General features: G+C 48.2%; 1 pseudogene; it reads right to left on the bottom strand.

The window, feature by feature from the left end:
• The window catches only part of LOC142313163 (uncharacterized), a 176,968-nt pseudogene that overhangs the window by 17,059 nt on the left and 137,749 nt on the right, over positions 1-22,160 (bottom strand).

Here is a 22,160-nt window from a genome sequence, read left to right as displayed (position 1 = left end):
GTCAAAGCCACCAAGGGAACTACCAGCGTGGAGAAATGTGGAATAAACTGCAGATAGTAATTAATGAAGCCTAGGAATCGTTGCACGGCTTTTAAAGAACGTGGTTCAGACCACTCCAACACCGCTGAGAGTTTAGCAGGATCCATTGCCAAGCCCTCATGAGAAATGATATAGCCCAAGAAGGGTAGGGACGACTGCTCAAAGACGCATTTCTCAAGCTTGGCAAACAGTGAGTGCTCCCTTAGACGAGAGAGAACTCGGATAACATCCTGACGGTGTGTTTCGAGATCTGGTGAAAAGATCAGTAATGTCATCCAAATACACTACAACGGATGACAATAACAGATCTCTAAATACGTCGTTTACAAAGTCTTGAAACACTGCGGGAGCATTACACCGAAAGGCATGACCAAGTATTCATAGTGACCGTCTCTGGTGTTAAATGCCGTCTTCCATTCGTCACCCTCTCGGATACGCACCAGGTTATAAGCTCCAACTTTGTAAACACACGAGCCCAATGAAGCCTATCAAACAGCTCCGATATAAGGGGTAAAGGGTACTTATTCTTGATGGTAATAGCATTAAGAACCCTGTAATCAATGCAAGGATGCAAATCCCCCTGTTTTTTGCGCACAAAAAAGAAACCAGCCCCAGCAGGAGAGACGGACTTGCGAATAAAGCCCCTCTCTAAACTGTCATTGATGTAGGCAGCCATCGCCTCAGTCTCGGGTATGGACAAAGGATAAACTCTGCCCTTAGGTGGTACAGAACTCGGGATGAGGTCAATGGCGTAATCATAGGGCCTATGTGGAGGAAGTTTCTCTGCGCCCTTTTTGGAAAAGACGTCAACATACTCTAAATATGGAGTCGGTAATGGAGATATATCAGGGATCGCAGTTGAAGCAACTGTGTCTTAGGTGCAACAGACAGACAGTGGGAATGACACTTAGAACCCCATTTGATGATACTGTCAGACTCCCAATCTATTACTGGAGCATGTGTACGAAGCCACGGTAGGCCCGAGTGGTACTTTGCACGCTGCGACATCGCTAGCCGATGATAGCGATGCCGAGCGCGATAGTACCCGCCCCCGTCGCACATGCGATATCTTGTGATAGCTGCCGTAGTGAACATTATTGCTACGGCAGCATCACACACACTTATCTGCCCTGCGACGTCGCTCTGGCCAGCGACCCGCCTCCTTCCTAAGGGGGCGGGTCGTGCGGCGTCACAGCGACGTCACACGGCAGGCGGCCAATAGAAGCGGAGGGGCGGAGATGAGCAGGATGTAAAATTCCCGCCCACCTCCTTCCTTCCTCATTGCAGCCGGGACGCAGGTAAGGAGATGTTCCTCGCTCCTGCGGCTTCATACACAGCGATGTATGCTGCCGCAGGAACGAGGAACAACATCGTATCTCCTATTGGTGCGACATTATGGAAATGTCCGACGCTACACAGATCACTGATTTATGACGCTTTTGCGATCGTTTATCGGTGCATCTAGGCTTTACACGTTGCGACGTCGTTACCGGTGCCGGATATGCGTCACTTTCGATTTGACCCGACGATATCGCAGTAGCGATGTCGCAACGTGCAAAGTACCAAGGGGTACTTTGCACGTTGCGACATCGCTACTGCGATATCGTCGGGGTCAAATCGAAAGTGACGCACATCCGGCGCCGGTAACGACGGCGCAACGTGTAAAGCCTACGAGAGTAAATAAACGAGCGTGAAACAGTCAAAAAAAAAAAAAAAAAAAAAAAAAAAAAAAAAAAAAAATCGCTGATCTGTGTCACGTCGGTCATTTTCATAATGTCGGTGTGTTCGCAGGTACGATGTTGTTTGTCATTCCTGCACCACCACACATCGCTGTGTGTGAAGCCGCAGGACCGACAAACATCTCCTTACCTGCGCCCGCCGTCCAGCGGTAATGCGGAAGGGAGAAGGTGGGCGGGATGTTTACATCCCGCTCATCTCCGCCCCTCCACTTCTATTGGCCGGCCGCTTAGTGACGTCGCTGTGACGCCGAACGCACCGCCTCCTTGAAGGAGGGATTCTTCGGCAGTCACAGCGACATCGCAGACCAGGTATGTGCGTGTGAAGCTGCTGTAGCGATAATGTTCGCTACAGCAGCTCGAACTACATATCGCATGTGCGACGTGGGCGGGGGCTATCGCGCTCGGCATCGCTAGCATTTGCTAGCGATGTCGCAACGTGCAAAGTACCCTTAACAGTATGTCATCAATACCCTCAGGTAAAACCAGAAAATAATTTTCCTCTACATGAGTGTGAGGCAAGGAAAGCTGTAAGGGAATAGTCCTCAATGTAATCGACTCTGATAAAACAGTCCCAGTGACAACCCGCACCGGGATAGGACTTGCTAAACTAACAGAAGGAATCTTGTGTTTCGTGAAAAACGTAGAAGAAACAAAATTCCCATCTGCCCCAGAGTCCACAAAAGCCTTAATAGCCAAGACAGTAGAGGAAAAGGATAGCTTCCCTTGAAAGAAACAATTTAGAGGGTGATGAGGACGTGTCTAGCAACTCCCCTCTTATAGTTACTAGACGAGGGAGCTTCTCTGACGAGTAGGGCATCTATTGGCATAATGTTCCACACGATGGCATACAAAACAGATAGGAGGTGTAGCCTTACGGGACATACAGTAGGAGAAGTACGTCCTAACTCCATAGGAGTAGGTAATTTCTCTGATGTAGTGCCTGATGCCTGAGAGGCCGAAAGGTCAGGGATGGGTTTTGTCTTAGGACGAGATGGTATAGACTCTAGCTGACACTCGTTATGACGTACATCAATTCTCGTTGCCACTGTGATGAGCTCCTCCAAGGTAGGTGGAACCTCTCTAGTGACAAGAGCGTCCTTAACATAAACCACTAAACCTCTCCAAACAATGGGTATCAAGACCCGCTCTGGCCAATCTAACTCAGAAGTCAGAGTACGAAATGTGATGGCATACAAACTGGTAGATAAAGACCCTTGTACCAGGTCTAATAATCTCAGTGCCGCGTCATGGGTAACCTGGGGCCCCAAAAACACTGCATTCAGAGCCTTAAGGAAAGACGTGGCAGTCTGAGTCTCTACATCATTACGCTCCCACAGAGGAGTTGCCCATTCCAAGGCTTTATCTTGGAGTAGTGATATTATAAAGCCTACTTTTGCCCTCTCAGATGGAAAGCGAGAGGCATTCACCTCCAAGTGTATTTGGCACTGATTCACGAAGCCTCGACATAACTTGGCTTCGCCTGAGTACCTATTAGGTAGGGCAAGTTGAGGAGCGTGAGTCGGAGACACCACAGTAGCTTGAGGTTTCTCATCAACAGCCTGAAGCCTAGCCTCAAGCTGCTGTATGTAGCGGTGTTAGAGTTGTAATTCTGCCATCCCAGCCAGGCCCTTGGCTCAGTCGTAATGTTATGAGACTGCAAGATGGTAGGGAATAGGTAGGCTATCTAGCAGGCAGGGCCCACCGTGCAGAATAATCTGCTGCTGGCGAAGGCAAGGTAAGGGATACTGTACCACAAGAGTGGTACTGTCACTGTTACCTCACAGTGACAATAAGACTAAGGGCGGCGTCACACGCTACGATATATCGGGCGACATGTTGTCGGGGTCACGAATTCCGATTAGAGATGTCGTAGTGTGTGACAGCTACGAACAACTGTGAATGAGCAAAAATACTCACCTTATCATTGCTCATTGACACGTTGCTCATTTTCACAGTCATTCCTCCTTCTGCGCGCCGGTTGTTCGTTGTTCCCGAAGCAGCATACATCTCTCCGTGTGACACCCCGGGAACGATGAACTGCAGCTTACCTGCGTCCCGCCGGCAAGGCGGAACGAAGGAGGTAGGCGGGATGTTACGTCCCGCTCATCTCCGCCCCTCCGCTTCTATTGGACGGCCGCTGTGTGACGTCGCTGTGACGCCGAACGTCCCTCCCCCTTGAGGAAGAGGATGTTCACCGCCCACAGCGACGTCATTCGGGAGGTACGTACGTGTGACAGGGGTAAACGACTTTGTGCGCCACGGGCAACAAATTGCCCGTGACGCACAAACGACGGGTGCGGGTGCGATCGCTCATGTGATCGCACGATATATCGTCCCGTGTAACACCGCCCTAAGTGCAGTGTTCAATGTTAACTCACAGAGACACGGCAAATGCCAAAATGATAAAAAAGGGTGGACCTGTAGCTCCTGCCCAATTACAGGAATTACAAACCATACGCGGATGGTTACCCCAGCCGCTGTCCACTAACTAATACCACTGTTACTTCACACTGATGTGGGTGCAAACAGTACTATCCGTACTGCTTAAGCTTAATGATAGTCCCTGCCTGAACTCCTTGTGCTATCCACACAGAGGGAGTCAGTGAGCTTACTATGCTAACCGCACAGACGTATTAGAGAGACATGGAGAGCAGTGAGTGATGGCCCTGCCTAACCCGGCTCCTCTAAGGTAGATGGAAGCGGGCTGTAGTATACTACTAGTTGGTACTGAGACCCTGCCTAACCCATTCCCCTAAAATGCAAGGAAGAGGGTAGTATTGGCCATCACACATGAGGCGTCTACCCCATGTATGCACCAAGAACGACTGAGTGCCGAACAGCGTGCTGCAGGGATCTTTATAGATGAAGCACCTCCCACAAGATGAAGGAGCTCCGAGCTTAATCCACCAATCATCAGCAAGTTCATCAAGAATGACGTCACCCGCAGCCAATCAGCAGCCAACATGTCATGGTCATGTGAGCCCGTGTCATCTTCATGTGATCATACATCAGCGATGACGTCACTCGCGGCCAATCATAAGCCTTCGTAGTCATGTGATCCCAGTTCACGACCAATTGCCGATCGCCACGTGGTGAGCATGCTCAGAAGGGGCAAAAGGTGACTTAGAACAAAAAGCCTACTTGCAAGCTCGCACATGCTCAGAAGCCCCACTACAGGACTTAGCCTCAGCCGCAAGAGCCTCACCGACGACCCTTAACAGTCACCAGCAGCTTGTACAGAGATACAGAGAGACTGGGAGAGTTACAGAAAGGCAGAGAAGTGGACGTCCTTTAGCCACATCCCATACTGATGACCTCTTCATGGTGAACATTGCCATTTCAGAACTGAGTGATGAATGCCACACAACTCCAGGCACATTTACGGGAGGTGAAAACTATCACATTGGACTGTTGAGAACTGTTCCCATCAGTGTGGTTAAAAAAAAATATTCTGTAAGGTATTATTATTACCAATAATGTTCAAAATGTTTCCTAGTGGTCACTACTCACCTGGGTAGTCATATATAGGAATCTCCTCCTTACTCGGCTCATCACCCCTCACATATGTCTCTGTAGTATTAATATGGGTCAGATCATCACCCTGAAACAAATATTGTAAAAGTCACCGACAGATGGAGAAGTCCCATCTATGATCAGCTCTAATCCTGCCATCTCCACCGCTCTCATTACACAAGTATAACACATATAATACTGGAGGATAAACCAAGACTGAGCACAAGACCTTCACAGCCGTCTACACATCATAGGGGGATTTCATGGCTCCTTCTCTCCATCTACCTGAGGATCCTGAGGAACATCGGGGTCTTCTTGTTTACAGTCCTGTGGGAGAAGAGGATGGGGACATCTCTCTGGTGTCGTCCTCTTACTGGATAGACCTGGAGGAGACACATACAGGGACTGAATTCATTCCTTACATACAGATAATTATAGGCCGTGTGTATTTAGTCCTGTCTATTACCTGGTGATGTGAGGGGCTGGGGAGCCTCCATCATGACGTCCTTGTACAGATCTTTGTGTCCTTCTAAATACTCCCACTCCTCCATGGAGAAATAGACGGTGACGTCCTGACACCTTATAGGAACCTGACACATACAATGATACCGTCACCCCCGATCCCTTCATAGCGTTACTGTATAATGTCCCAGCATTCCCAGCAGTGTCACCTCTCCAGTCAGCAGCTCAATCATCTTGTAGGTGAGTTCTAGGATCTTCTGGTCATTGATGTCCTCATGTATCGGAGGGTGAGGTGGAGGCCCCGTGATTGGGCTCAGGGGTCTTCCCCATCCCTCAGACACAGGGGCCTGACAGCGCTCACTAGAGGTCTTCTTCACTACTGTGTAATCCTGGTTATGGAGAGACACAGTAATAAATCTCACTCCAGACATTTCCAGAGTCCTCACCTCTCCAGTTCTGTCCATCTGTTATTCCCATAGATAAGAATGATGTAATGTGACGTCATCAGAATCTCTCACCTCTCCAGTAAGCCGGAAGAGGATCTCTAGGGTGAGGTGGAATATCCTCTCCGCCATCTTCTCCCTGTCCATATCCATCCTTCACGGGGCAATCAGGAGAAGTCTCTTATATAGAAGATCTCCACTGAGAGGATCCGATATTATAAGGACCTGAATGGGGAGAAGATGACGAAGGAAAAACAACAATGTAATTACTGGAGATATTAGAGTTTATGATGAGAGAAAGCAATAGCTGTATGCCAGACGGCGATAATAGTGTGTACAGCGCCGCGGAGTATGGAGGCGATATATAATAACCTGCACCTACCTCCACCTGCAGAGCCGCACACAGATATATAATAACCTGCACCTACCTCCACCTGCAGAGCCGCACACTAGATATATAATACCCTGCACCTACCTCCACCTGCAGAGCCGCACACTAGATATATAATACCCTGCACCTACCTCCACCTGCAGAGCAGAGCCGCACACTAGATATATAATACCCTGCACCTACCTCCACCTGCAGAGCCGCACACTAGATATATAATACCCTGCACCTACCTCCACCTGCAGAGCCGCACACTAGATATATAATACCCTGCACCTACCTCCACCTGCAGAGCCGCACACTAGATATATAATACCCTGCACCTACCTCCTCCTGCAGAGCCGCACACTAGATATATAATACCCTGCACCTACCTCCTCCTGCAGAGCCGCACACAGATATATAATAACCTGCATCTACCTCCACCTGCAGAGCCGCACACTAGATATATAATACCCTGCACCTACCTCCACCTGCAGAGCCGCACACTAGATATATAATACCCTGCACCTACCTCCACCTGCAGAGCCGCACACTAGATATATAATACCCTGCACCTACCTCCACCTGCAGAGCCGCACACTAGATATATAATACCCTGCACCTACCTCCACCTGCAGAGCCGCACACTAGATATATAATACCCTGCACCTACCTCCACCTGCAGAGCCGCACACTAGATATATAATACCCTGCACCTACCTCCACCTGCAGAGCCGCACACTAGATATATAATACCCTGCACCTACCTCCACCTGCAGAGCCGCACACTAGATATATAATACCCTGCACCTACCTCCACCTGCAGAGCCGCACACTAGATATATAATACCCTGCACCTACCTCCACCTGCAGAGCCGCACACTAGATATATAATACCCTGCACCTACCTCCACCTGCAGAGCCGCACACTAGATATATAATACCCTGCACCTACCTCCACCTGCAGAGCCGCACACTAGATATATAATACCCTGCACCTACCTCCACCTGCAGAGCCGCACACTAGATATATAATACCCTGCACCTACCTCCACCTGCAGAGCCGCACACAGATATATAATACCCTGCACCTACCTCCACCTGCAGAGCCGCACACTAGATATAATACCCTGCACCTACCTCCACCTGCAGAGCCGCACACTAGATATATAATACCCTGCACCTACCTCCACCTGCAGAGCCGCACACTAGATATATAATACCCTGCACCTACCTCCACCTGCAGAGCCGCACACTAGATATATAATACCCTGCACCTACCTCCACCTGCAGAGCCGCACACTAGATATATAATACCCTGCACCTACCTCCACCTGCAGAGCCGCACACTAGATATATAATACCCTGCACCTACCTCCACCTGCAGAGCCGCACACTAGATATATAATACCCTGCACCTACCTCCACCTGCAGAGCCGCACACTAGATATATAATACCCTGCACCTACCTCCACCTGCAGAGCCGCACACTAGATATATAATACCCTGCACCTACCTCCTCCTGCAGAGCCGCACACAGATATATAATACCCTGCACCTACCTCCACCTGCAGAGCCGCACACTAGATATATAATACCCTGCACCTACCTCCACCTGCAGAGCCGCACACTAGATATATAATAACCTGCACCTACCTCCACCTGCAGAGCCGCACACTAGATATATAATACCCTGCACCTACCTCCACCTGCAGAGCCGCACACTAGATATATAATACCCTGCACCTACCTCCACCTGCAGAGCCGCACACAGATATATAATACCCTGCACCTACCTCCACCTGCAGAGCCGCACACAGATATATAATACCCTGCACCTACCTCCACCTGCAGAGCCGCACACAGATATATAATACCCTGCACCTACCTCCACCTGCAGAGCCGCACACTAGATATATAATACCCTGCACCTACCTCCACCTGCAGAGCCGCACACTAGATATATAATAACCTGCACCTACCTCCACATGCAGAGCCGCACACTAGATATATAATAACCTGCACCTACCTCCACCTGCAGAGCCGCACACTAGATATATAATAACCTGCACCTACCTCCACCTGCAGAGCCGCACACAGATATATAATACCCTGCACCTACCTCCACCTGCAGAGCCGCACACTAGATATATAATACCCTGCACGCACCTCCACCTGCAGAGCCGCACACTAGATATATAATACCCTGCACCTACCTCCACCTGCAGAGCCGCACACAGATATATAATACCCTGCACCTACCTCCACCTGCAGAGCCGCACACTAGATATATAATACCCTGCACCTACCTCCACCTGCAGAGCCGCACACTAGATATATAATACCCTGCACCTACCTCCACCTGCAGAGCCGCACACTAGATATATAATACCCTGCACCTACCTCCACCTGCAGAGCCGCACACTAGATATATAATACCCTGCACCTACCTCCACCTGCAGAGCCGCGCACTAGATATATAATACCCTGCACCTACCTCCACCTGCAGAGCCGCACACTAGATATATAATACCCTGCACCTACCTCCACCTGCAGAGCCGCACACAGATATATAATACCCTGCACCTACCTCCACCTGCAGAGCCGCACACTAGATATATAATACCCTGCACCTACCTCCACCTGCAGAGCCGCACACTAGATATATAATACCCTGCACCTACCTCCACCTGCAGAGCCGCACACTAGATATATAATACCCTGCACCTACCTCCACCTGCAGAGCCGCACACTAGATATATAATACCCTGCACCTACCTCCACCTGCAGAGCCGCACACAGATATATAATACCCTGCACCTACCTCCACCTGCAGAGCCGCACACTAGATATATAATACCCTGCACCTACCTCCACCTGCAGAGCCGCGCACTAGATATATAATACCCTGCACCTACCTCCACCTGCAGAGCCGCACACTAGATATATAATACCCTGCACCTACCTCCACCTGCAGAGCCGCACACTAGATATATAATACCCTGCACCTACCTCCACCTGCAGAGCCGCGCACTAGATATATAATACCCTGCACCTACCTCCACCTGCAGAGCCGCACACTAGATATATAATACCCTGCACCTACCTCCACCTGCAGAGCCGCACACTAGATATATAATACCCTGCACCTACCTCCTCCTGCAGAGCCGCACACTAGATATATAATACCCTGCACCTACCTCCACCTGCAGAGCCGCACACTAGATATATGGCTGCTCTGTGCTTACAGGACCTGTGATGATGTCACATGGAGGGGAGGAGTCAGGGGTCACATGATCAGCTCCTCAGTGTATGCAGGACTCTGCTGTGCTGGTTGTCATGGTGCTGGATGAGGGGAAGTTTCTGTGTGGATGTAGCAGAGCCGTGTGTGTACGAGGTGTACGGAGCGGAGCCGTGTGTGTACGAGGTGTACGGAGCGGAGCCGTGTGTGTACGAGGTGTACGGAGCGAAGCTGTGTGTACGAGGTGTACGGAGCGGAGCCGTGTGTACGAGGTGTACGGAGCAGAGCCGTGTGTGTACGAGGTGTACGGAGTGGAGCCGTGTCTACGAGGTGTACAGAGCGGAGCCGTGTGTGTACGAGGTGTACGGAGCGGAGCCGTGTGTGTACGAGGTGTACGGAGCGGAGCCGCGTGTGTACAAGGTTTACGGAGCGGAGCCGCGTGTAACAGTGTGTCCCTCCCCCGCCTGTGCTCATGGTGTAATAGTCTGTCTCTCCTTGACTGTCCTGTATGTACTACTGGTGGGATATTGTTTGTTCTTCTCAGCATGGGACTTCTCCAACCACAACTTGGTAAACAGAACAGAGCCAGGAGTCTAAAGTCCATTCATGTATCAGATGTCTAGGGGGAGGTGTGCCCACCTAAGGGGCTGATCCCAAGAGAGAAGAACAATGAGACCCATGTTAGGTCAGTTAGTTGGATCTCGGCTGGAGAAGGACTAGGATCTATAGCCGAGGCTGGATCCTAGAGCCTGTGTATGGACTGTTACAGACTGGAGATCAGTGGCCACTTTGGATTGTGTTTTATTGTTCACCCTGTTGGACTCAAGGAACTCATATAAGGACCATTGCCCTATTTTCCCTGGCGTTGGAATACCGGGAGGTGCCCCTGGATCTTTTGTTTTGTTGTGGACTCCTTGCAGACTTTAAGGATTTATATTTATGTTTGGTGCTTTATCTTTGTTGTTCCAATAAAGCCCTTTGGATTGTTCCTTGGCCTGGTGTCCCTTACTGCTCTGTCGCATACCCCGTCACAAACTGGTGGCAGCGGCGGGATCAGAGCAGAAAGAATGGAGGACAACAGCCCATTAACATCTGGAATCAGAACCTCAGAGTACAAGAACTGGACTATGGTGAGCCTGCAAACAAAGGCCCGTGAATTAGGAGTCGGTTACAAAGGACTCTCTAAGGAGCAACTACTTGAGGCATTGGAAAACGCTTGCCTGCAAGATGGCACCGAGGAAGGATTTCCACAGCAAGGGGAGGAAAGACGGGAGCTGGAGGTAAATACCCAAAAAAGTCAATGGGTTGTGTGGTATGAAAAGGAGATGGCACTGCTTGGAGATGAGGCCACCATAGCAGATAAGAGGGAGGCTATTCGCAGAGCTCAAGAGAGGGCAGCATTGCTGGAGAGGAGGTTTGCTGTAGAAGCAGCTAGAGGCTCCAGACAAACTGTAACCACAGTACCAACTATGAGGGAATTCTCCAGAGTGTCCCTCAAGGACTTTAAGCCATTTAATGAAGCTGCAAGTGACATTGAGGGCTTCTTCCAGGACTTTGAGCATCAGTGCCGATTAATGGAAGTCCCAGAAAGAGAGCGAGTCATACACTTGGTGGGCCTCTTGAAGGGTGGAGCTGCCGACGCCTATAGAGCTATGGACCCTCAGTTGAATTGTGAGTATGGGGAGATAAAACAGACCATTCTAGAACATTATGCCGTAACCCCAGATACTTATAGGACTCAGTTCCGTACGTTAGCCTGTGATGGGGAAGTGTCTTTCAAAACGTATGCCCATAGACTGAAACAAGTATGCCATCGCTGGCTGGAGGGAGAGGGGGCCTTAACTTGGGAGACCTTCTCCAGGTCATCCTAAAAGAACAGTTTTATGCCAAGTGCCCTACTGAGACATGGGAATGGGTGCGTGAGAGGAGACCAGAGACAGTGGAACAACCTGCTGCTCTAGCTGATGAGGTGCTCACTATCACGCCTCAGTGGAAGAAGCTGCTAGCAGAGGGAGCAAAAATGACCAGCACCCCAACACCAGAGGTTCCTTGTCCTTCAGTGGCCAATGTTCCTCAACCTCCTAGATCACCTCCTCATGTGGATACCCGTGTGTATGTGCCTCCAGTTGTTTCTACCACATTTACTGGAATGCGACGAGGAGAGAAAGTAGAAGAGCGAAGATGTTATAGCTGTGGGCATCTACGGGCCACATGCCCATCTATCCCGTGGAGTCATCCTCTAAATCAGGGGTGGGGAACCTCCGGCCCGCGGGCCGTATGCGGCCCGCAATGACCTTTTCTGTGGCCCCCGGGGCACTGGAGCAGATTCCCGGAGGCTGCAGTGCTCGGGCAGCCGCTCATCTTGTCTATTGCCGGCAGACAGCACTGGGGGTGGGACTTCCTCCCTCTGGCTCCTACATGCTCCCTGTGAGATTGCAGCTAGAATCAGAGTGATGGGGGAGGGGCCTGCACGGGATATAGAAGGCTGCATAGTGCCGTGCGTTCTACCTCTCACACTCCCATTCTGTGCTCGGCTGTTCATGGCTAGCAGGTCTTTTCTTGGAGAGAAAAGACGAGAATGAAGCCAGCCCTTGAGCTGAGCTGCTGCATCCACACTTGTGCTGCACCTAATCTTACAGGGCAACTAAGCAGCAGGTACTTATATCTGCGCTAAGTGTGTTTATATCTAATATATACCACCATATATCAAATGTATTTGTCACTTAAGTGTCCAGCGTCTGTTGTGTATACGACATGTGCGTGTGCTGTGTATACGGCGTGTGTGCTGTGTATACGGCGTGTGTGCTGTGTATGTGCTGTGTATACGGCGTGTGTGCTGTGTGTGTGCGCTGTGTATACGGCGTGTGTGTGCTGTGTATACGGCGTGTGTGTGCTGTGTGTGTGCTGTGTATACGGCGTGTGTGTGCTGTGTATACGGCGTGTGTGTGCTGTGTGTGTGCTGTGTATACGGCGTGTGTGTGCTGTGTGTGTGCTGTGTATACGGCGTGTGTGTGCTGTGTGTGTGCTGTGTATACGGCGTGTGTGTGTGCTGTGTATACGGCGTGTGTGTGCTGTGTGTGTGCTGTGTATACGACGTGTGTCTGCTGTGTATATGGTGTGTGTGCTATGTGTGCGCTGTGTATACGGCGTGTGTGCTGTGTGTGTGCTGTGTATACGGCGTGTGTGTGTGCTGTGTTTGGCACGTAATAAAGTTTCATATTGTAAGGTTTATTGGTATATCTAATTCCTGGTGTGCACATGTTTACATGCAGAACTTTTTGGCGTGTTGAGTGCTGTGCATCGCTTGTGTGTGTGCTGTATACGGCATGTGAGTGCTGTGTATGGCTTGTGTGTGTGCTGTATACGGCATGTGAGTGCTGTGTATGGCTTGTGTGTGTGCTGTATACGGCGTGTGAGTGCTGTGCATGGCTTGTGTGTGTGCTGTATACGGCATGTGAGTGCTGTGTATGGCTTGTGTGTGTGCTGTATACGGCGTGTGAGTGCTGTGCATGGCTTGTGTGTGTGCTGTATACGGCATGTGTGTGCTGTATACGGCGTGTGAGTGCTGTGTATGGCTTGTGTGTGTGCTGTATACGGCGTGTGAGTGCTGTGCATGGCTTGTGTGTGTGCTGTATACGGCATGTGAGTGCTGTGTATGGCTTGTGTGTGTGCTGTATACGGCGTGTGAGTGCTGTGCATGGCTTGTGTGTGTGCTGTATACGGCATGTGTGTGCTGTATACGGCGTGTGAGTGCTGTGTATGGCTTGTGTGTGTGCTGTATACGGCGTGTGAGTGCTGTGCATGGCTTGTGTGTGTGCTGTATACGGCATGTGAGTGCTGTGTATGGCTTGTGTGTGTGCTGTATACGGCGTGTGAGTGCTGTGCATGGCTTGTGTGTGTGCTGTATACGGCATGTGTGTGCTGTATACGGCGTGTGAGTGCTGTGTATGGCTTGTGTGTGTGCTGTATACGGCGTGTGAGTGCTGTGCATGGCTTGTGTGTGTGCTGTATACGGCGTGTGAGTGCTGTGTATGGCTTGTGTGTGTGCTGTATACGGCGTGTGAGTGCTGTGTATGGCTTGTGTGTGCTGTATACGGCATGTGAGTGCTGTGTGCAGTATACAGTATCTCCTGTGCATGTGTACTATATATGGCCAGTGTGTGTCATGGGTAGTGTACAATATGATAACTGTGTCAAGGCTGTGTGCAGTATACGGCCAGTGTGTCAGAGCGGTGTGTGTATGTACAGTGTCTCCTGTGTGATATATATGATTTACCAATCTGCGCTTCAAACAAAGACAAACCTGGAAAAGCAGTTGTGAGACGCAAACATCACAGCGCACCAAAGAGAATCAGCTCTGGCCGCCACAGTAGGGGTATAGGGGTGAGTTAATTAATTGTTTGACCAATTATAGCCGGGTCATTTTCAAGTTGATGATTTTGTGCGGCCCCCGAAGGTTGGTAGAATTTTCCAAATGGCCCCCGGCAGTAAAAAGGTTCCCCACCCCTGCTCTAAATCGACAACCACCTCCAGCACCTGCACCTCCCTATCAGTCACCAAGGTCTCCTACCTACTTCTCCAGAAGGCAAACTGGAAGGAGTGAGACGCAGCGCAGATGTTATCAATGTGGGCAGCCTGGTCATCTGCAAGCTCACTGTCCAGGTGTTCGGAGGCAGAACAGCTGCAGACCACCTTTGCCTGTCCATTATCTACAGACACCCTCAGCAGGAGAAGAGTTGGATTCTGGCCCTGATGATTTGCCAAGTGACTCTGATATGTTTACTTCCCTACCAGGTGTCTATGGAGTGCGAGCCACAGCCACCCGTTCTTATGATCTTCGGCATAAACATCTACAGGAGGTCATGCTGGATGGCCAAAAAGTTGTTGGCTTTTGTGACACTGGGGCTTTTCTCACCATCGCAGATCCCCGAGTAATTCAACCAGAAGCAATTCAAAAGGGACCAGGAATTGCCATTGAATTGGCTGGAGGTACTCAGAGATATATTCCAAGAGCGAGTGTTATCCTGGATTATGGCTTTGGGGCAAAACAATGCATGATTGGTGTGATGAGCGGCCTTCCTGCAGACATTCTCTTAGGCAATGATGTGGGAGATCTAGAATACTATTTGTGGCTGCAGTAAGCAGAGTTTAAGTGAAGGAGGATACAAACTGGAGCCGAACATTCAACCCTACATCTTCATCATACACTAAAGAACCTGGAGCCAACACCCAAAATGCAGATGGATTGTCCAGACAGGAGGAGCCCTGAGTCAGGTCCACCATGTTTACGTGTACTTGACAAGCAACCTGTTGAGGTCACTAGTCCGTACACAAATTGAGAGGGGAAGGGATTGTAACAGTGTGTCCCTCCCCCGCCTGTAATCATGGTGTAATAGTCTGTCTGTCCTTTGTGCTGCTTCTGCTGGGGGAGTTTGTTCTTCTCAGCATGGGACTTCTCCAACCACAACTTGGTAAACAGAACAGAACCAGGAGTCTAAAGTCCATTCATGTATCAGATGTCTAGGGGGAGGTGTGCCCACCTAAGGGGCTGATCTCAAGAGAGAAGAACAATGAGACCCATGTTAGGTTAGTTGGATCTCGGCTGGAGAAGCACTAGGATCTATAGCTGAGACTGGATCCTAGGGCCTGTGTATGGACTGTTACAGACTGGAGATCAGTGGCCACTTGGGATTGTGTTTTATTGTTCCCCTGTTGGACTCAAGGAACTCATATGCAGACCATTGCCCTATTTTCCCTGGTATCGGAATACCAGGCGGTGCCCCTGGATCTTTTGTTTTGTTGTGGACTCCTTGCAGACTTTAAGGATTTATATTTGTTTGGTGCTTTATCTTTGTGGTTCCAATAAAGCCCTTTGGATTGTTCCTTAGCCTGGCGTAGCTTACTGCTCTGTTGCATACCCCGTCACACCGCGTGTGTATGAGGTGTACGGAGCGGAGCCGCGTGTGTACGAGGTGTACGGAGCGGAGCCGCGTGTGTACGAGGTTGTACGGAGCAGAGCCATTAAAGATGAGATTTGCCTGTAATTGACATCATAGGTGACCACAACTATGAGAGACAAAATGAGGAAACAAATCCAGAAAATCACCGCGTCTGATTTGTCAAGATTTTTTTGAAAATTATGGTGGAAAATTTGGTCAATAATAAAAGTTAATCAATATTTTGTTCTATATCCTTTGTGGGAATGACAGGGGTTAAACGTTTTCTGTCTTCTGTCTTCACAGGGTTGGCACACACTGTTGGTGGTATGTTGGCCCATTTTGGGCCTGTCGCTGGGCAACCCGGACAATTTACTCCAAAGGTTTTCTAATGGGGTTGACATCTGGAGATTGGCTAGGCCTCTCCAGGACCTTCATGTGCTTCTTATGAAGCTCCTCCTTAATTGCCTTGGTGGTGTGCTTGGGATCATTATTATGCTCAAAGACCCAGCCATGTTTCATAATGCCCTTGCTGATGGGAGGAGGTTTGCAGTCAAAATCTCACGATACATGGCCCCTTTCATTCTTTCATGTACATGGATCACTCGTCCTGGTCCTTTTGCAGAGAAACAGCCCCAAAGCATGATGTTGCCACTGCCATGCTTCACAGTAGGTATGGTGTTCTTTGGATACAACTCAGCATTCTGTCTCCTCCAAACACGACGAGTTGTGTTTCTACCAAAAAGTTCTACTTTGGTTTCATCAGACCATATGTGACATTCTCCTAATACTCTTCTGGATAATCCAAATGTTCTCTAGCAAACTTTATGTACTGGCTTAAGCAGGGAAACATGTCTGGTACTGCAGGATCTGAATTCCTGGTGGCATAGTGTGTTACTAATGGTAGCCTTTGTTATGGCGGTCCCAGCTGTATGCAGGTCATTCACTAGGTTCCCCCTGTGTGGTTCTGGGATTTTTGATCACCGTTCTTGTGATCATTTTGACCCCACGGGGTGAGATCTTGCATGGAGCCCCAGATCAAGGGAGATTATCAGTGATCTTGTATGTCTTCGATTTTCTTATTATTGCTCCCACACTTGATTTCATCACATCAAGCTGCTTGCCTATTGCAGATTCATTCTTCCCAGCCTGGTGCAGGGCTACAATTTTTTGTTTCTGGTGTCCTTCGACAGCTCTTTGGTCTTCACCATAGTGGAGTTTGGAGTGTGACTGTTTGAGGTTGTGGACAGGTGTCTTTTATACTGATAAGTTCAAACAGGAGCCATTACTACAGGTAATGAGTGGAGGACAGAGGAGCCTCTTACAGAAGAAGTTACAGGTCTGTGAGAGACAGAAATCCTGCATATTTTTATGTGACTAAATACTTATTTTACTCCATAATTTTCAAAACAAATCTTGCCAAATCAGACGGAGTGATTTTCTGGATTGTAACTCATAGTTGTGGACTACCTATGATGTCAATTACAGGACGACCTCATCTTTTTAAGTGGAAGAACTTGCACAATTGGTGGCTGAGTAAATACTTTTTTTCCCCATTGTAAATGATTACTCCCACCATGATACATCGAGTGCATGGTGTGAACAGTCATGCTGTGCTGTTCCTTTAAAGGAAAGGCAGCAGCCCTGGTAATTTCACACAGGACTTGATTTAATGGTCAACAGATATACAGTTAGGTCCAGAAATATTTGGACAGTGACACAATTTTGGCGAGTTGGGCTCTGCATGCCACCACATTGGATTTGAAATGAAACCTGTACAACAGAATTCAAGTGCAGATTGTAACGTTTAATTTGAAGGTTTGAACAAAAATATCTGATAGAAATTGTAGGAATTGTACACATTTCTTTACAAACACTCCACATTTTAGGAGGTCAAAAGTAATTGGACAAATAAACCAAACCCAAACAAAATATTTTTATTGTCAATATTTTGTTGCGAATCCTTTGGAGGCAATCACTGCCTTAAGTCTGGAACCCATGGACATCACCAAACGCTGGGTTTCCTCCTTCTTAATGCTTTGCCAGGCCTTTACAGCCGCAGCCTTCAGGTCTTGCTTGTCTGTGGGTCTTTCCGTCTTAAGTCTGGATTTGAAATGCAATGTGAAATGCATGCTCAATTGGGTTAAGATCTGGTGATTGACTTGGCCATTGCAGAATGTTCCACTTTTTTGCACTCATGAACTCCTGGGTAGCTTTGGCTGTATGCTTGGGGTCATTGTCCATCTGTACTATGAAGCGCTGTCCGATCAACTTTGCGGCATTTGGCTGAATCTGGGCTGAAAGTATATCCCGGTACACTTCAGAATTCATCCGGCTACTCTTGTCTGCTGTTATGTCATCAATAAACACAAGTGACCCAGTGCCATTGAAAGCCATGCATGCCCATGCCATCACGTTGCCTCCACCATGTTATACAGAGGATGTGGTGTGCCTTGGATCATGTGCCGTTCCCTTTCTTCTCCAAACTTTTTTCTTCCCATCATTCTGGTACAGGTTGATCTTTGTCTCATTTGTCCATAGAATACTTTTCCAGAACTGAGCTGGCTTCATGAGGTGTTTTTCAGCAAATTTAACTCTGGCCTGTCTATTTTTGGAATTGATGAATGGTTTGCATCTAGATGTGAAGCCTTTGTATTTACTTTCATGGAGTCTTCTCTTTACTGTTGACTTAGAGACAGATACACCTACTTCACTGAGAGTGTTCTGGACTTCAGTTGATGTTGTGAACGGGTTCTTCTTCACCAAAGAAAGTATGCGGCGATCATCCACCACTGTTGTCATCCGTGGACGCCCAGGCCTTTTTGAGTTCCCAAGCTCACCAGTCAATTCCTTTTTTCTCAGAATGTACCCAACTGTTGATTTTGCTACTCCAAGCATGTCTGCTATCTCTCTGATGGATTTTTTCTTTTTTTTCAGCCTCAGGATGTTCTGCTTCACCTCAATTGAGAGTTCCTTAGACCGCATGTTGTCTGGTCACAGCAACAGCTTCCAAATGCAAAACCACACACCTGTAATCAACCCCAGACCTTTTAACTACTTCATTGATTACAGGTTAACGAGGGAGACGCCTACAGAGTTAATTGCAGCCCTTAGAGTCCCTTGTCCAATTACTTTTGGTCCCTTGAAAAAGAGGAGGCTATGCATTACAGAGCTATGATTCCTAAACCCTTTCTCCGATTTGGATGTGAAAACTCTCATATTGCAGCTGGGAGTGTGCACTTTCAGCCCATAATCCTATAGAATGTAAGCCCGCAAGGGTAGGGCCCTCTTCCCTCTGTACTAGTCTGTCTACTGTAACTTGTATACGTATTTTGTATGTAACCCCCTTCTCATGTACAGCACCATGGAATTAATGGTGCTCTATAAATAAATAATAATAATAATAATAATTGTATTTCTGAACATGTTTTTGTAAACAGCTAAAATAACAAAACTTGTGTCACTGTCCAAATATTTCTGGACCTAACTGTAGTTCCAATAAGGATGGTCCTATCTCTAACGATTCACAGAAGTGCCGCCAGGCCTCTATATTTAGGGGGGCAGAGCATGAACCAAGTGATGCCCAGGTTGTCAGGATTTCCTGCTAAGAGCGGGCAGTCATGACTGAAAGTATTCAAGTTGAATACTTCTGATAATATTCCCTATTGTAAAAAGCCATGCGCAACTAGTTATCACATGACCACATGTATGTAAATATATCACACTCCATTGGCGTACATTGTAATAGCGACTCGGCTCACAGATAGATCCCAGTGTCATCCAGCTGGTCGGAATTGCCTTCATGTGACTGAGAAGCGAACCAGAGCAGCAATGAGAATTGGTGAGTAGATCAATACACTTACACTAATTTTGTGTAAAATTGTATGTAGTGTAAGTGCTTCTTTCATGGGGGTATGATTGAACTTAATTTTTGCTTTATTTTTTAGTACCCAAAGGACCTTCCTGTGAACACTGACTGAGCACTGCTCATTCTAAGTAAAGCCTCATTCAGAAGTTTGTGGTCAGGGATTTCTGAATGAGGCTTTACTGCTTTGTTTGAAAAGCGCAACGGATGAGATGTGTAATGCTGGTCACTACTTACGAATAGTACAGACAAAAGGGTTGTCAGAAAAGCCGGGTCAGGTAACAGGAGGACAAGTATGCACACTGGGAGTACACAGAAGCATAGTGAGGTCACAATCCGAGGGTCAGAACTCCAGGAGGTTACGTAATAGATTGAGGGAGAAGACAGAGATGTGGTCAGGTAACAGGAGGACACGTATGGACATAGGCAGTACATAGAAGTGTAGATAGGTCACAATCCAAGGGTCAGAATTCCAGGAGGGTATGTAATAGATTCAAAGAGAAGACAGAGACGTGGTCAGGTTACGATCCAAGGTCCACAGCCAGGAGGTCATGACAGGAACAGGGAGCGGGCAGAGAGGAGTCAAACAACGGTCCAGGGTCAAGAAACAGAGATCAGAACACATGCAGAAACACAGGCCAACAGCACAACTACAGAACCAGAATGTACGACTGGCATGCTTCTGGCAGAGAATGCTCAGTAAAGAAGTAGAACAATCACTAGGAAGATGAAACACCTGAGCAATCAGCACCTCCCAGAACCTGCATGGAATCCTGTGCTGCCAATCAACCTGCCAGCTCAGTGCTCAGGAAAACACAGCAGAGCATCTCCTACTGTGCAAGATGCTCTGCACAGAGGAATCGTGACAGGATGATTATGTCACTGGCTACTAGAGATGAGCAAATCTGAAGTTCGAGATTGGGTTTGGAAACCGACTTCCAAAACAAGCAAAGTTCGGGTTCGATGTTTAAGTGAGTTACGAGTGCAAACCACTCAAGAGAACAGCGCTATGCTTGGGCATGAGTTACGCTCATCCCTTTGCGATTCACGTGCAGTGTTTGAACGGCTCACACTGGGGGTAAAATCAGCGTGATCTGATGTAGGGTACACATGCAAAACAAAAAAAAAAACAAAACAATATGAAACCCCCCAGAAGTTTTTTGATTATGGATGACTGCATGTAGGCGGACATATGAACTGCCCAATTACTTTTATTGAGGTTTGGATCAAGTCAAGGTCACAAACCGAACCTTATCTAAGGTTCGAATGTGGCCTGCAAACTGAACCTCCAAAGGTTCGCTCATCTCTACTGGCTATATCAACTTCAATGTACAGAGTACAGTACCCAGTGACAGTCATCTCTTCTGATGCACTTTGCAGATGTAGCAGTAAAGCACCATTTAGACGTCCATGCATCATGGGCATCTGATTGAGCCTTTACACTCGCTCTCCCACAGTAGTTTAGCCTGAGGCTACAGTATTACATATTTTTTGTAACAGGTTTTCTGGCCATAGAAGGTCGCAGTGTCTGGCTGCGCAGAATGATCCATGACTTTCCATTGTTCCTGCTGTCAGTATTCATTAGTATAGGTAGCTTTCCTACTGGATTCATCTCTCCCCCTTTTGGTCCCAGCAGGAGCTCGCCTTCCACCCAGCTGCTGACCATTCAGCATTCTGTTGGTCCTTCCTTGGACTAGTGCTGGTGATATTTTTCAATTCATTCAAGGTTTTGTTGCAAGCAGGTGGCTTGTACTCCTCTGTGGTATCATTGCTGATAACTTTGCAGAACTTCTACCTGTGTCATCTGTAGATAAGTAGTTCATGCATTTTTCCCCTGTGTGTCCTCCTTGTGTCTTCTATAGTGTTTAGTGGGGTTGATGAAGAGCGCATCCCACCCGTCCCTATTTAGAGCCCAGCACTAGAGATATCTAGGGTCAGGTATCCAGCTCGGCGGAACCTATCTAGGGTGGTGAGGGAACCTAGGGACTAGCAGTAGGTTTGGTCAGGGGTCACCATCTTCCCTTTCCCTAGCCACAGGATTTCCCTTCCCTTTTCTTTCACCGTTCGCTTGGTACTTCCCTGTACCTAGCGTGACATTTGCAAGCCATGTTGGAAGTGATATCCCTTTTCTTCCAGACACATTTTGACAAGGCGTTACATGCTGCTCCTGAAGGTATCAGCAAGCATATCTGGGTAATAGAAGGAAGAGCATCAATTTCACGTTGGATGTTTTATTTCAAATTTTCCACAGTAATTGATAAACTTTTCCTTTGAATATACCAGAAAAGAAGAAGTAAAGTGGTGTTACATGCGGCAATCATGGTGGCCAAAGCCCCTTTTAAATTATCCTGTTGCCGAAAAAGGGCTCAATTTCTGCCATGCTCCTTGCGAATGGATGGGAGCATGCACCGAGAAATCGAAAAACAAATAAACATTGTGACGGCTGCCCGACACCTCATTGCATCCTGGCTTGTATACTGAGGAGCATATTGCAGTTTCGGTCAGATTGCTTTGTCCTAATGTGTGTTATTACAGAATTATTGAGGCCTCTT

This window comes from Anomaloglossus baeobatrachus, chromosome 5 (genome assembly GCF_048569485.1).
Source record: "Anomaloglossus baeobatrachus isolate aAnoBae1 chromosome 5, aAnoBae1.hap1, whole genome shotgun sequence".
Classification (NCBI taxonomy): Eukaryota; Metazoa; Chordata; class Amphibia; order Anura; family Aromobatidae; genus Anomaloglossus; species Anomaloglossus baeobatrachus.
This window is presented reverse-complemented; position numbering and strand designations above follow the sequence as displayed.